The 15502-nt window shown below is 35.0% G+C and overlaps 1 protein-coding gene across 2 annotated transcripts in view; it reads right to left on the bottom strand.

Annotated features, from left to right (window-relative positions):
* The window catches only part of RFX3 (regulatory factor X3), a 284844-nt gene that overhangs the window by 185015 nt on the left and 84327 nt on the right, over positions 1-15502 (bottom strand). The gene's annotated exons all lie outside the window — the stretch shown is intronic.

Genomic DNA, 15502 nt, shown 5'->3' with positions numbered 1-15502 from the left:
ACAAATGATAAAATATCAAATGAGTATGACTGTTTTGAGAAGTAGTTAAGTAGATATTTCTACTTTCAATAACATAACTAAAACTTCACCCATCACCTTAGCATTTGTAAAACTACATTTCTCTTCTCCTCATGCCACACAGGTACTTTTTCCTCACACCTATGACTATGGGCAAGTTTGTCATGCTGGCACATAAAGGCAATGAGTGAGACTACCTGGACAAGCAGAAGGCAGGAGTGCACCCACAGCACTACTTGTTCCTCTGAGCTGCCTGTCAGCCTGCATTCACCCTTCAGTCAACCAGAAGTAAATTAAAGCTCTCAGCATGTGTGTGGCCTTCTTTGAACTCTTTGCAATGACCTATATCAACTAGTACTTTCACCACTGGGAGAAGGATCCAGGCCAGGAAAACATTCATATACCAGTAGAATATGAATGGGACATCCTATGGTTCACTGAGCTTAACACCTACCAGAAGACAGCAGGAACCTGAAAACAGAAGCCCAGAGCAAACAAAACTAAGATGGCTTTAAGGACTGAGTATGGTCATCAATCATCGTCATCAAATAATTAGCTAAACTTTACCACTTACAAAATATTTTTACATAATTTTATTTGATCCTCACAACAGTCCTATAAAAACATATTATATATATTTTTACTAATAATTATATCTTGCAGGTGAAGAAACTAAAGCAAGAAGCTTAAAAGACTTGTCTAAGGTCACTTTAACCAATAAGTGAGCAGGAACTTGACTTCAATTTTTCCCAAAACTAACTGCAGATTTCAGTCTTTCATCTACATTGCTGTATCCCATATAAATGAGGAGGGGCGAACTTCAGGAGGTAGGTTCCACACTGGACAAGGTCAGCATTGATTCCTACAAACCACTGTAGTTCTCCTACCTTTAATCATCAGTCCCATTCCTTCCTTTACTTTGTTACCTCCTTTCATTCTGGCTCTTTTCTTCAAACAACCGAAGATGTCAGAAAACATTTTGTCCATTTATATCCTTTAAATACTGATCTGTGTAACCAAAGATATTCCCAGGTCAAACCTCTAACCAGCAAATACGAATCTTTCTCTTCTATGAAGTTCTGGGGGCATATCAGAAACTGGCCTAAGGAGTAATAAAATTGGTGGAAATCTCAGAGATAAATATTTTTACTAAGTGCCATAAAAAGCATACAGAAAATGAATAATCTACATGCTATCTCCTGATCTAGTCTGACTGTACCCTGCAGGCTGGCCACACTCAATGACTGAACCACAACACTGAAAAATAATGAACTAAGTCACAAAAATCAGCAAATGAGATATTAATGAACCTCTGAAGAACTATCCATATCATCATGTTAAGAGTTTACAATGTGTTCTAAACTCAAAGCTTACAAAGTATTGAGGAATATGTCAAAACTAAGTGAAAGATGCTAGCAAAAACAATGGAGAAGAAATCCCTAATGTAATTGCTTATAGGATATTACTTTTGCTAAAGAGTTGAGTATCTTCCTTTCATCTAAAACTTAAAATTTAATACAGAAAAAAATAAACATTTAAATCACCAGACATCAACCTCCACAGATATAATCACAGTTAACATTTTTCTAGTCAATTTTATAAAAACATATGACAGAAAAAATTTGCATTTAAGAACAAATACTATCCTGTGCTTTTAGTGTATAGAATAGCAATTTAAAACTCTAACATTCTAAGTCCTTCATCTATATGAAATAGTTTGACCATCCCACTAACTCAATGACAGTCCTATTATTCCTATGCACAGAGGGAACTCAAGGCATGTAACTTGTATACTGTAGTTGTAGAGGTGCTATGTGACACAAATGAAATATACAGAGAAACCATGACAGAGTAAGTCTGTCTTTTACATTTCTTTCTACTACACTTTCTCTTTCTCTGTCTCTCTGCTCTTCTATACCCAACACAATGCATATGAGTACCAATCACAATGTAACTGCAGCAGGTAACTCGAACCCATAAACAGAATCTATAATCTTGTTTATGGGAACTAATCACTCCAAAAGTAAAAAAGATTGTACTTTATTATAAGTGAATTTTATAGAAAGAAAAAATAAAAGGAGTGGCTGGCATTTGGACAAAGAGAGCAGATCTGTTCTTTTGAAAAGATGCCTAAGAAAGGGCAGGAGTTAATGCTGAAAGGACAAGAAAAATAGGAGGTTAGAGACAAACATCAATTCATGGATTTACTCCAGGTGAAAAATCTTTAAACCATGCTGGCATATGTACCTCTCACCTAAGACAGACTAGCCTTGTTTCAGCTTCGGAGGCTTTTCCTTACATTTCTGAACTGATCATGAAATAAACTTGGATTGTTGTTGTTGATCATGATGGTGGTGGTGGTGGTGGTGGTGGAGGAGGTGTATGTGGATATATTTGTATTTTAAAAAAGAGATGCTCAAAGACAAAACACTATGACTCTTCTTCCCTGGCATGGAGTGGATCTGCCCAACCTTACAGAATTCTCAGTTTACAATAAAAGTAAGTATAGATGAATTTTGAATTGCTAGAGGAGGAGAAACTTTTATACTGCCTTTCCAGAAGCACCTCTTCTCTACTCTTTTATGCTACTGAAAATAAAAGATCTTTTAAGCAATACATAGGTGAAAATCAACAATTTGAATTATAATTATGCTAGTTATGAGGTTTCATAATAAGTCAGTAAATATACAGTTTTTCCCAATTTAACTACTTGCTTAGAAACTAATACATATGTTGGAGTGAAAATATGGTATTCAAGAATCAAGGAGACCTAGAATGAGCACTTGCTATTTTTAAGGACTGCTATATATAAGACACACCGATGGGCAAGGGGTTTTATAAAAATAATAGCTTCAAAAGGAGAAATGCATCTCAGAAATGTGCTTTCTGTGTGATTTCAGTATGATGCTAACTGGACTGCCACAATGGAGCTATATTTAAAACAACCAAACAAACAAAAAAGAAGCTCTATAGAAATAGTACTTTTGTCAGAAAACTAAAATCTGCAAGAAAACTGACAACTCTGATATGATAAAAGATGAAAACTGAAGTTATTTTCTTATTGTAGGACTAGTCAAACTAAAGACAGACTCTGGATGACTACAGACTGCTTTCCTAATAATCAGTTTCCTAACACTATCCAAACATATGCTAAGAATTCTATTCAGCTTTAGAACACTGAGTGGATGTTTATGAATTGGAGCTATTATACACTGCAGTGAGGATATAAAATGGCACAACCACTTCGGAAAGTATTTTGAAAGTATTGGGTTGGCCAAAAGTTGTCTATAACTTCATTTGAAACAATTGTGTTAGATTGTATTGTGACAGCTGTCATATTGGCATGCATTTAAAAAATACTTATCAAAATTGGTGAATTTTTGTGTAATCATCTTAAGCAACATTTCTGGCATATTAGGCTATATTATTTCAAGAAGGGTAACAATACAACTGAAATGCAGAATAAAGATTTGGGTAGTGTATGGAGATGGGTGCTGACTGATTGAACATGTCAAAAGTGGTTTGCAAAGTTTTGTGCTGGAGATTTCTTGCTGAATGATGCTCCACAGTGCAGTAGGCCAGTTGAAGATGACAGTGATCAAATCGAGGCATTAATTAAGTACAATCAACATTATACCATGGGGGAGAGAGCCAATATCCTCAAAATGTCCAAATCAATGAAGTCATTGGTGAAAATGAAATGTGTGTCTTTTATTTTAAGCGGACTTTTTGGCCAACCCAGCATCTTCTAAAGTTAAAAACACACTAGCTATGTGACCCAGCAATTCCATTCAAAGGTATTCATCCAAGAAAAATAAAAACATTTACCTGAACAAAGACTTGTACACAATGTTCACAGCAGCTTTGTTCATAACAGCCACAAATTGAAAACCACCAAATAATATCCAACAATAAGTGAAAAGACAAATGTAAATGTGGTATACTCATAAAATGGAAAGCAATCAGAAATTAAAAAACAATTTGTACACATAGTACTATTCTGCTGAGCAAAATAAGCCAGACATAATATAGTGCATAGCACATGATTCCATTTACATGGAATTCTAGAAAGCAGATAAGTATTTGCTTGGAGCTAGGGGTAAGAGGTAAGCATGACATTGAGTAGGGTCACAGGGAAGCTTTGGGTGGTTGTATGGATATAATTTTTTTAAAACAATTGAACACTTTAAAAGCGTGTATTTTATATATTCTATATTTTAAAATATGGGTACTTCAACTAAGGTAATTTAAAAAACAACACAATCTTGGAAGTAGCATGCTTAAAACAAGGAAATATCCCCACTACACTAACTGCACTGTTCAGATCACATTGAGGGTATGGGTCTATTCTAAGAACATTTTAAAGAAAAGTGAAATTACAGAAATTTAAAAGGAAGGTAAATTGAATGGTGAGTACATCTAACAATTTTATCATGTATGAGAAATAATTAAATGTTAAGTCTGCTGACAAGAAGATAAACTAAGGACACGTAATTATCCTTGTACGTATGAAGTTCTACCCTCTAGGGAAAGAAATAGATTCCCACTGGGTAAAAGTTATAAACACATAGATTCTGTCCTCAATATATAGAAGACAATTAGAGCTCATGTTAAAAAGTTAATCATGCTTGTCAAATATTTGCTATATCCCAGATACAGTGGAATGTGTATCTTCTAAAAAAATTACTTAGGTATTGATTTCTCATTGCTGAACTCTTCCTGTCAGGCTTACTGGAGAGGACATGAGATAGGATGATGGATTAGGCATCCTCTATGAGTCTTTTTAGAATATATTTTGTTCCTTTTATAAAAGTTGAAGTAAGCTTTCATGATTTCAAATTACTGAACTTTATAGTTGCTACTAATACCATGCCCTTTATACCTTGGTGTTTAGTAAATATTTTAAAATTAAATAGTGCTTTGCTTTTAAAAATAAATTGCTCTTCGTTACTAACATAACCAGTGCAGAGTTTCTGTTTGGTATAAGCTACCTAACAATAAAATTCAACCAAATGATAAAGTAAAATATACTTCAGAATGATTCACTTTCTGATGAAATTTCAAGAATTATCTAACAATCCAAAAAGAAAATTGCTGACAGAAAAAATTAATGATTTTTGTGTTGTATAAATGTAAAATGCTTGGCCAGGAAAATAGCACATATCCAACTGTTCCTAGGGGAAAAAGAACTTCTTAATGGTATGAATTAGAGGAAGTTTGGATCTAAAGTACATCTTAAAGGTAAGGTAAGCTACAAATGGGTATAAAAGAAGAGAGCTTTTGTGATGAATGTTAAATTACCTCCCTTCACATTTACTCTCCCCTTTTCTTTTCCAGAAGCTAAAACTTCATTTTGGGATCCAAGCATTCCAAAGAAGGTAGCTCCATCCCTTCTCTCCAGGGATGAAACGCCCAACCCAGGATACAGAAGTTAGGAGTTTTCCACCATTGTGGCCACAGTGATTAGTTCTGAGGTGGATATATGACCTACCCTGCCTGACTGAATCAGAATAAACATCAGGACTTTTGTTAGAAATACTGAGATTAAAAAAACTCTTATTGCCAACAGAGGTAAATATGGAAGCAATAACCCTTAGGAGAAACTAGAAGCCATATCGGAACCAAGTCAGGAGTATCAGAATGTAACAAACACCAGGAAGGCAGAAAAAAAAATAGAAGTCACTGAAATAGGACCAACTTACTCATTAGGCACATTGCCTAGGACCCATAATACATCAGGGTTTTCTTTTAAAATGAGAATAACTAAATTTTAGGTGAACAAAAATGTTTTGACATTTCTTAATATACTTGCTTCACACCAACACAGTCATTAACTATAAATTTATTACAGTTTATGAAATTATGTGCAGTGTACAGATAGACATAAATTGGCAATTATTTTCAGATTTGCTGAACCTTAGTCTCTCACAAAACCTGATTCTTTGTCTGATTCTAGGGTGTGAAGCCTTTAGGCATTCTTTTCCTTATATTACCAGGGGTGCTATTCTTATTCCTAACTCATTTCCTTCTGTTTCTTTTCTTTTTTTTAAGTTTCTATTGGATGTATTTTCTTTTTTTACTGTATTTTTTTCATTACTATTTATCCCCCGTATAAGCCGACCACCACCACCACCATCACCCTCTAACCTTTTTTGATTTGCCTGAACTGCATTCACTTGCAAAGTAACTGGATGATATTGGGAAGCTAGTTCTCTGGGTAGCTGACACTTCCATGGCCGTTTTAAAGTTACCAAGGTAGTAGATGTTACTTTCATGGCAGCTTCACATACCCTTTAAATTTTGCTTTCTACAATAGAGAAGTGAACTTAGTGGCTCTTCCTATTTCAAGGCTTCGATCTTTTTGGAGCAGCCCACAGTCAGAAATTCCTGTCTAAGCAGAGGGTTCCAGCCCACAGCCCATTTGCAGAACCAAGATAATAATCACATTAAGAATACACTAAGTCCCAAACCTTAGCTCTCTTAGGTTTCTAGTGTCACTCGTTTTTCCAGGTTCTCTTAATTTATTATTCATGATGGTTCAAGCAAGAGGTTTTCTGTATTCAAATAATCACTGTCTTATAACAACAGGAATATTCTATAGGTTCAGAGTAAAAAACAACGAGAAAAAAATATGAGAATAAAATGTTTCCAATGACAGTCAAAGGAAATCTATACTTAGAGTAACAGAAGGAGAGTGCTCTGATGCTTGGCATGAAAGGAGGATAGCATGTTAGGAACTAGTGTTGACTCAAGTTTAAGTACTTTCATCAGAAGTCCTAGATCCTAGTGCCAGCTCCACTACTGTTATCTTCATTGAGAAAAGATTTGACTTCTTAAAGTCTCAAATCTTCACAAATAAAATAGACATATAAATATATGTCCTGGTAATCCCCAAAATATTGTTAGCATCAAATAAACAACTACGTCTCAAAAGAACTTGGTAAAAATATTTAAGACTAAATAACTTTATACTATTATATTCTTATATTTCACCATAACAATACCAACATTCTTAAATCTCCTAAGGCCTGTCTTCCATTTTCCATAATTGTATCATGCACAAATTCTGATTCCTTTCATTAAATTTTAAAATATGTTTATATACCAGACTTCAATGTATTTCATTTGGACTACAAATTATAGGCTTAAGATGTGTTAAACCACTGCTTTTCACAATAGGTCAAACACTACCTATTCCCTATTCACAATCGAACAAGTAAAATTTAATCATTATGAACTCCAAGCAATTGGTTTATATTCCAAAACAAAATGCAGCACACTTACACTGTCAAGGGCCAAATAATTGATATTTTAGGCTTGATGGGCCCACTGAGACTCTGCTGAAACTACTGAAATTTGCCACTGTAGTAGGAAAGCAGCCACAGATGACCTGTGAACAAACAGGCATGGCTATCCCAATGAAATTTTATTTTCAAGAACAAGCTATCAGCTGGATTTGGCTCAAAGGCTGTAATTTGCCAACTCCTGCTCTAGAACTGTTCTTCTTCATCTTTACTGTATATACTAATCACATGGGGATCTTAATGCACATTCTTGATACAGTAAGTCTGGGTGGAGTCTGAGATTCTAATTTTGAACACTATCTCAGTTGACTGATGATGAAGATGGTCAAAGGGTCATATTTTTGAGCAGCAAGGTTCTGATAAGCTCAGTGAGAGCTAATTATTTACTGTGTAACTTCAGTGCCTAGAACAGTGCTCAATAAATACTTAAGGATGAATGAATAAACAAGGAATAAGCTTCTATTGTTATGTAATGCTGTGTCTTATATCACTGTTATGGGTATGATCCTATTTTATTTTCACCTTAGCTGTTAAATCTACAAAATCTAGAAGTCTTCTTAACATAGATTTTCAAATAATTATTACTCAATTAAATCATGTAGACAGTATAAAAGCTAGTCATTACTGATAAATTCCTGTTAAATCTACAAAATCTAGAAGTCTTCTTAACATAGGTTTTCAAATAATTATTACTCAATTAAATCATGTAGACAGTATAAAAGCTAGTCATTACTGATAAATTCATCCCAAACTCTTCTTTTTTCCATCCACAATGATCTTTTATTTCCTTAAGGATTTCATGTTCCTTATACTTCCAGGCTTTTGTATATACTACTTTCCTCATAGGATCATCCTCCCCTTATCCTTCAAGTTCAAACATAAATGTCATCTCTTCAGAAAGCAGTGCAGAGAGTAAGTGTCCTTACCATCCCCCGATTTCCCATCTCCCCACCTGTTTCAAATGTGCTTCTCTCTCTCAGCTTTATGTGTCTTCTCAAAGCACTTATCACATTTTACAATTATATACTTGTATGCTGACTTTGTAAAATTCCATTTCCCCTACTAGAATATAAGCTCCTCAAGGTCAAATCTACATTTACCTCACTTAACACTGAATCCCTACCAATTTACACAGTTCCTTATACACAGACACACAAAAAAAAATATTTATGGGTAGATAATTATTTATGTTCACAGAGAAATTCTTTCGTCATTCTATTTTTATAATACAGATAACTCTTAAGGTAAAAAGACTATCATTTGTTTGAATGATGCTGCCCTCTGAGCAACAGCTTTTTAAATCAAAGGTGGATGGATACCTGACCCAAGCTGGACAACATTCTCTCTCTTGGAATTTATGTCCAGTCTGGTTAATCTGATTGATTAACTAAGGCCTAGTGATAGGCAACTATGCTCGGCTGTGTGCATCTGAAAGTAAATTTACAGAGTGTAAAGAAAAGGGATATGCAGATAGAAGCAAATATGAAAGATGAGGAGAGTACTACCTAGGTTCCTAATGTCTTTACTGATGGAGAATTCCAGTTCCTCATGAGGCTAAGCTGTTTTTTGATTTTTTAGGAGTTATCCCAATATCCTTCCACACAACTGTTTTCAGATAGATTGAAATGGGTTTCTGATATTTAAAACTAAAAGAATATTAAAAAGTAAGACCACATCTTTCTAATTAAATATCTTAAATCCATAAAAACTATAGAGAAGCAAAAATATACACACACAATGTGTCAAAAGTGCAGGAGAGGAAAGTGTCAAATTGAGGAATCACGTTCTTGATAAACAGTGTCTAATAATCAAAGGTATGATTGTTAAACAGATTATATCTATAGTGAAAGGCTGAATACTATCAATAGGTAAGAGTATTTATATGAAGAATAATGTCTTCCGAAACAAATAAGTACTTCTATAATCCTTCCAGGGAAAAGTCTGCCACCACTGGACTCTCAGTTTCAAAATTATTCAAAATACTTCATTCCAGGTGGCTGGTCCTAACTACATATTCTTAAGTTAAAATGTAACAATTACTGGAACATGCTGATAGAGATAACAAATATTTCTTCAAACCAAAAGAAACAGGAGAAGACAGAAAAATTCTATGCAATAGAGTAGAAATTAACTTGAGAAAGGAGGACGGATAGGAAACTATCACACTCAACTGGAATTCTATTTCTCAGACATGCATGGAAGAAGATGAAAAAAGCAATGTGTCTTGGCCAATAAACTCCCTAAGAATCTCCTACAAGCCTATCACTTCAAAATATGAATTAATTCTGGTCACTCATGCAGCCACCTATTCCTACTTAATTAAAAAAATATATTGATAATTGAGGAATCTACATTTTTCTTGGGAAGTTAAAATGGAAATGCTAAAACCCTATCAATTTTCTTTTATACCACAATTCAAAGTATCCATTATTTTCCAAGCAGCAAATGAAAATGTCAAAAACATTCTTGCAGCAGATATTTAGTTGTTTTCTGCCAAATTAATGAAAGGAAAATATTGCACTTTGAATTGGTTAATTACCATGAATACTTCTGCAAAGGGCTCCTGCTTGCAAAATTAAGCCAGCTCTACTTGGCACACTGCCCTAATATTCACGGAGACTAAACTATAGGCTCTACTGTACTCGAGACTCTTAGTTTTTGGCATCCATTCATCAGCCTACAAATCATCAGCCCTAACCATTATAGACATTCAACTGTCTGAAGTAAACAGGGCAGAAAGCACCTGCATTTAATATGGATGTACCATATTCTGCTTCTTTGAGATTTTAAGGGCTAGACTTAGAATATAGAATAAACAAGAATACCCCAATTCACATATCACCTAGAATGAAGAGCTACTTCAAGAAAAATCCTCTAGTGACAAACTGCTTCAAGGAAATATTCTAGGAACAAGGCAATTTTAGGGAAGAAGGAATATAGAGTTCTTTTTCCTCAGTTCTAGGCCAGGAAGAATGGACTTAGGCCTCTTGGGAAACAACACACAAGAGCTCATAACTTCCCATTTCCTAGGACCCAAGGTAGGTAAGTGCCAATCTGCCTATTTCCAAGTCTGATAAAATAACCATAGCATTACTCAAGCCTAACCACATCTTTCCTTTCTCCCTTCTTCATGCCATTCCCTTCTATACAGAAATTATAAGACCCTCTTTCCATGTTGAATGACATAGTGGATATACTTCTTTAAAACTAAATAGGAAAATGTTTCTCAACTTTTTGAAAAATATATTCCAATTCTTTTGAGAAAAAGTGAGTAGACATGGAAATAGAAAATAACTAATGCCTCTTCTTTTCTCTCTACCCCTAAATAAAATGGAAGAAAAGATCCTGACTCAAGTCAGTTAAGTAATGATAAACATAGGAATGCAGGCTTGCTTCTCCAAGAGGTTCTCCATACGGTCCTTAGGAGGTTCCAAGTGTTTTGCAGTTGATACTAAAAAAGGTCATTCAATACCAACTAAAACGTTAATATACATTAGCATCTAAGTAATATGGCAAATATAAAATTAGCAAGTATAAATTTTTTAGGATTATCAAAAGAACCCTCAGTTTTCCAAAAATACTTAGAAGACATTACACTTTCAGGCTTTGAGATTTTGACATATTAAGTCTACACTTATCTTTAAATAAATTGAAGCTAATCCAGGATGATAACCAGGATGCTTGAAGGGTCTAGAAACCATGAAACAGAATAAAAACAAAAAACAAAACAACAAAAAACAGAAAAAAGAAAGAACAAAGAACAAATGGGACAAAGAAAATAGCAAGATGATAAGACTTAAAATGAACCATATCAACAACCACAGTAAATGTAAATGATCTAAACACTCCAATTAAAAGGCAGATATTATCAGACAACCTAAAAGGCAAGACCCAACAATTTGTGTCTAAATATAGACACAGATACATTACAACAAAAGGACAGAACAAGGCATATCATACTAAAACTTGCCAAAAGATATCAAGAATATCTATACCAATATCAGAAAAGTTGATTTCAGAATAGACTGCTACCAGCAATTCAGAGGGTAATTTCATAATGATAAAGTGACCAATTCATCAAGAGACGATAATAATCCTAAATGTTCAAGCACTCAATAACCAAATTTCAAAATACATGATCCAAAAACTAAGAAAGACCCAAGGAATACAATATTCTGACCATAAAGTTAAATTTAAAAGGATTCAAGTATGTTCTCTGCTTAAGACTGAACTAAATTAGAAAATAATAACAAAGATTTCTGGAAAGCTCTCAACGTATTTTAGAATTATATAAGATAATGTAAATAACCAAAGGGCAAAAGAAGAAACACAAGAAGGAGCTAGAAAGTATTTCAAACTGAAAAAAACAAAAAAACAAAAAACACATACCATGTGAAAATTTGGGGGATGCTGCTAAAGCCATACAAAATCTATAGCACACACACAAAAAAACCCTGTATAAGAAAAGAAGAAAGGTCTCAATTTAATGCCCTTGGCTTCCACCCTAAGAAACTGGAGAGAGAAGAGTGAATTAAGCCCAAAGTAAGCAAAAGGGAGAAAATAACAAAGATCATAGCAGAATTCAATGACACAAAAAATAGAAAATAGGAAAAAAAATCAATGAAATCAGAAGTTCGTTCTTTGAAATGGTCAATAAAACTAATAAATTTCTAGACTAAACAGAACATTTTAAAAATATATATAAATTAGTAATATCAGGAGAGAAGTGACACCACCACAGAATCTATAGATAATATGTAAATATTATAGCAACATCATGCCAATAAATTTTACAACTAAGAAGAAAGCTCAATTCCTTGAAAGACACAAATTACCAAAGCTCACTCAAGAAGAAATAGTGCAAATGAAACTTTATCTACTAAAGAAATTGAATTTGTAGTAAAAGCTTTCCCTCAAAGAAAACTCCAGGTCCAAATGGCATCACAAGTCAATTCTATCAAACATTTAAAGAGGAAGTAATCCTAATTTTTTCCTATAAAAGAGTTAAAAATACTTTCCAACTTATAAGGAAATTATAGACCATACCCTCCTTAACATAAATGTAAAAATTATAAAATGTTGATTCTCACCATGTCCATAAAGAATAATACAACAAGACCAAGTGTGATCAATCTCAGGATTTCAAAGCTCATTTAGAGTTTCAAGGTTGTTGTAAATGTAATTCAACATATTAAGAAATTAAAAAAGGAAAGCCTTATGATTATCTAAATAGGCACCAAAATCCAACTTCCTCTTCTGATAAAAACTCTCAGCACAGCAGTAATGAGAGGGAGTTTCCTCAGCCTGATAAAGAGTATCTTGAAAAACCTGCAGTAACATCATATACTTATTGATGAAAGACTAGATTTTTAAAAAAGGAGCAAAACTTGCTTTATTCACGAATACAACCGCTATGTAAAAAACTAGACAGAATCTATAAAATAGCTATAAGAACTAGAGTTTATCAAGATTATGGGATACAAGATCAATATTTAATAATCAACTGTACGTCTATTTACTAACAACAAAACACTGGAAGTTGCAATTAAAAAACAATACTATTTAGAATAGCATTAGTACATATAACAGGAATAAACCTTACAAGAGATGCATAAGTCTTGTACACTGCAAACTAGAAAATATTTTTGAGATAAATTAAAGACATAAATAAATGGAGAGGTATTACTTGTTCATGGGTTACATGACTCAGTAAGATGTCAGTTCTTCCAAAATTGATCTAAAGATTAAATGCAATCCAAATCCACATCCCAATAAGGCTTTTTTTTTTTTCCATAAAAACTGAAAAACTGATTTTAAAACTCATATGAGAGTACAAAAGACATAAAATAGCCAAAACAACTTTGAAAAAAAAGAAAAGAGGATGGCTAACAGCACTACCTGATTTTAAGATTTACAACAACCAAACTACAATAATCAAGACAATAACATTTTGGAGTATAGACAGAAAAACAAACCAAAAGAATGGAGAATAATTCTAAAATTGAGCCATACATAAATACACAACCAGTTTTCAACAAAGAGGAAAAGTCAATTAAATGGATAAAGGATAGTCTTTTAAACAAATATTTCTGTAACAACTGGATAGTCAAGATTTTTTTTTTAAATAGGAACTTTGCTATATCTCACACCATACACAAAAAATTAACTCAAAATAAATTGCAGGGAACAGGTTAATAACTCAAACTGCCTTGCATGTGAACTGACGTTAAACAGGTAAAGGGATGGTGGGAGCCATGCTTCTCCCTGTTGGAGAGACATTACGGATAAGCAATGAACCACTTGGTAATGCATTAGAGTTAATGGTATCAGTATGAACTCACATTTAGCTTAATATAGGTACAAATAGATGTGGAAGTAATTATAATGTGTATATCCATGGGATACAAACACACATACACAGAGGGGGGAACCCCCCAAAAAGGGCATTTATAAAAAATTGTGTAAATTGTGTATTTATTCTTACATGTTTAAACTTCAGTCACCTTCAAAGTACTCTATATTTGATACAAAACACCTATCAGGCACTTTTTGCATTTCTCAGAACAGTTCTGAACTCATTGATTTTGATGCCATTTAGTGCTTCTGCCATTTTTTGTTTCACCTCTTCCACATCAGCAAAATGTGTCCCTTTGAGAACATTTTTCTTCCAGGGAAACAAAAATAAGTCACTTGGGGTGAGATTGTGTGAATAGGGAGGTTGGAGCATAGGGGTCATGCCATTTTTGGTCAAAAACTGCTGAACACTCAGCATGATGTAGGCAGGTGTGCTCATAAATCACCCACCATGAAATGGGCAAATACATGAAGGAGTCATAAAAAACAAAAACGAAACTGAGTGAGGCCAAACACAGCCTCTCACAGCAATGCAGCTGGTACACTGATACAGATGGGTTCCTAGAACACTCACATAGCAGGGGAGACCTGTACTACAAGGGGCCTAACCCTCCAGAAGACAATTCTGTTTTTTGGAGGTGCCCCCTCATATATATTTCTTGGCTCTGGGTGCTGAGAGAACCCAGACATAGTGACATCTCAGTAGCAGCAACCAGAACACCTAGTGGCCAGTCTTAGTTTCTACATAACATACTCACAAAAAAGGTATTAGGAGTCCTTTGAGAAACGGCTGATTTTAGGGCTGGAGCATTGCAAATATAAGATGAGCCTCAGGCATCTTGTATCAGGAGGAAAAAAAAGTGCTAGAAAAAGAGAATGGAGTAAGGCCAAAAGTTCAACGGATACAGGAGTCAACTTAAAAGAGATCCCAATGGCCAGAGCTGGAATAAGTTCAGCGACAAAATAAATAATATATATTTTTGTTATAACCTAAAGTATAAAATCAGTATACATGAATCCATACTGATGTAATAAATAGTTGAAGAAATAAATGGCAGAGAGAAGACAACAATAAGTGCCATTTAAAATAATCATCTTTGGGACTTCCGGCCAAGATGGAGGCTTAGACGGACACGCTCGGTCTCCCTCTACAACTAGAGAGGAATACAACTACTTCAAAACAAAAGATAACTAGAAATTCCAGAAAAATAAAACTACACGGAAGCCCAACGTATGAAGTTATAAACCAGCGGCGCCCTTTGGGCAGGTAGGAAGAGCGAAAGTGGGCGGTGCTGTTTGCGGTCGCACCAGGGACAGCGGCAGGGAGAACAATCCCAGTGGCAGGGAGAACAATCCCGGCTGCAGTCAAACCCCGGCGGCTCGCGACCCCAACGCTGTGAGAAGCAGCCACCACATCGCCTCGAACAGTGAGGCCCAGGGGGCGGGAGGACAGATCCCGGTCTCCTAGCGGAATAACTGTGTGAATCCACCTTGGACCACCGCCCCCACACAAAGCGCCACAGCGCTGCAAAATAGGTTGCGGATCGCCACTGGTCGCTGGGCAGTGACGACAAAGCGCCGGCGAGAAAGGTTGCGGATCACCGCTGGTCGCTGGGTTGTGACGAGTACACAGGCACTGCCCCCTATAGCCACCCAAGAAAACAAAACGCATCTGTCAAAATGAGGCAGACAACTATAGAAATCCCGGTGGCGCAGCTCACCAGGCAACAGATGAAGAATCTGACAGATGAACAAATAAGAAACCTGTCAGAGGCTCAGTTCAGGGCCATTGTTATCAGGTGGCTTACAGAATTAACAAAACATCT

The sequence above is a fragment of the Furipterus horrens genome, unplaced genomic scaffold (assembly GCF_987537825.1).
Source record: "Furipterus horrens unplaced genomic scaffold, mFurHor1.1.pri manual_scaffold_4, whole genome shotgun sequence".
NCBI lineage: Eukaryota > Metazoa > Chordata > Mammalia > Chiroptera > Furipteridae > Furipterus > Furipterus horrens.
Note: the sequence above shows the minus strand (reverse complement) of the source record. Positions and strands in the feature narration are given on the sequence as shown.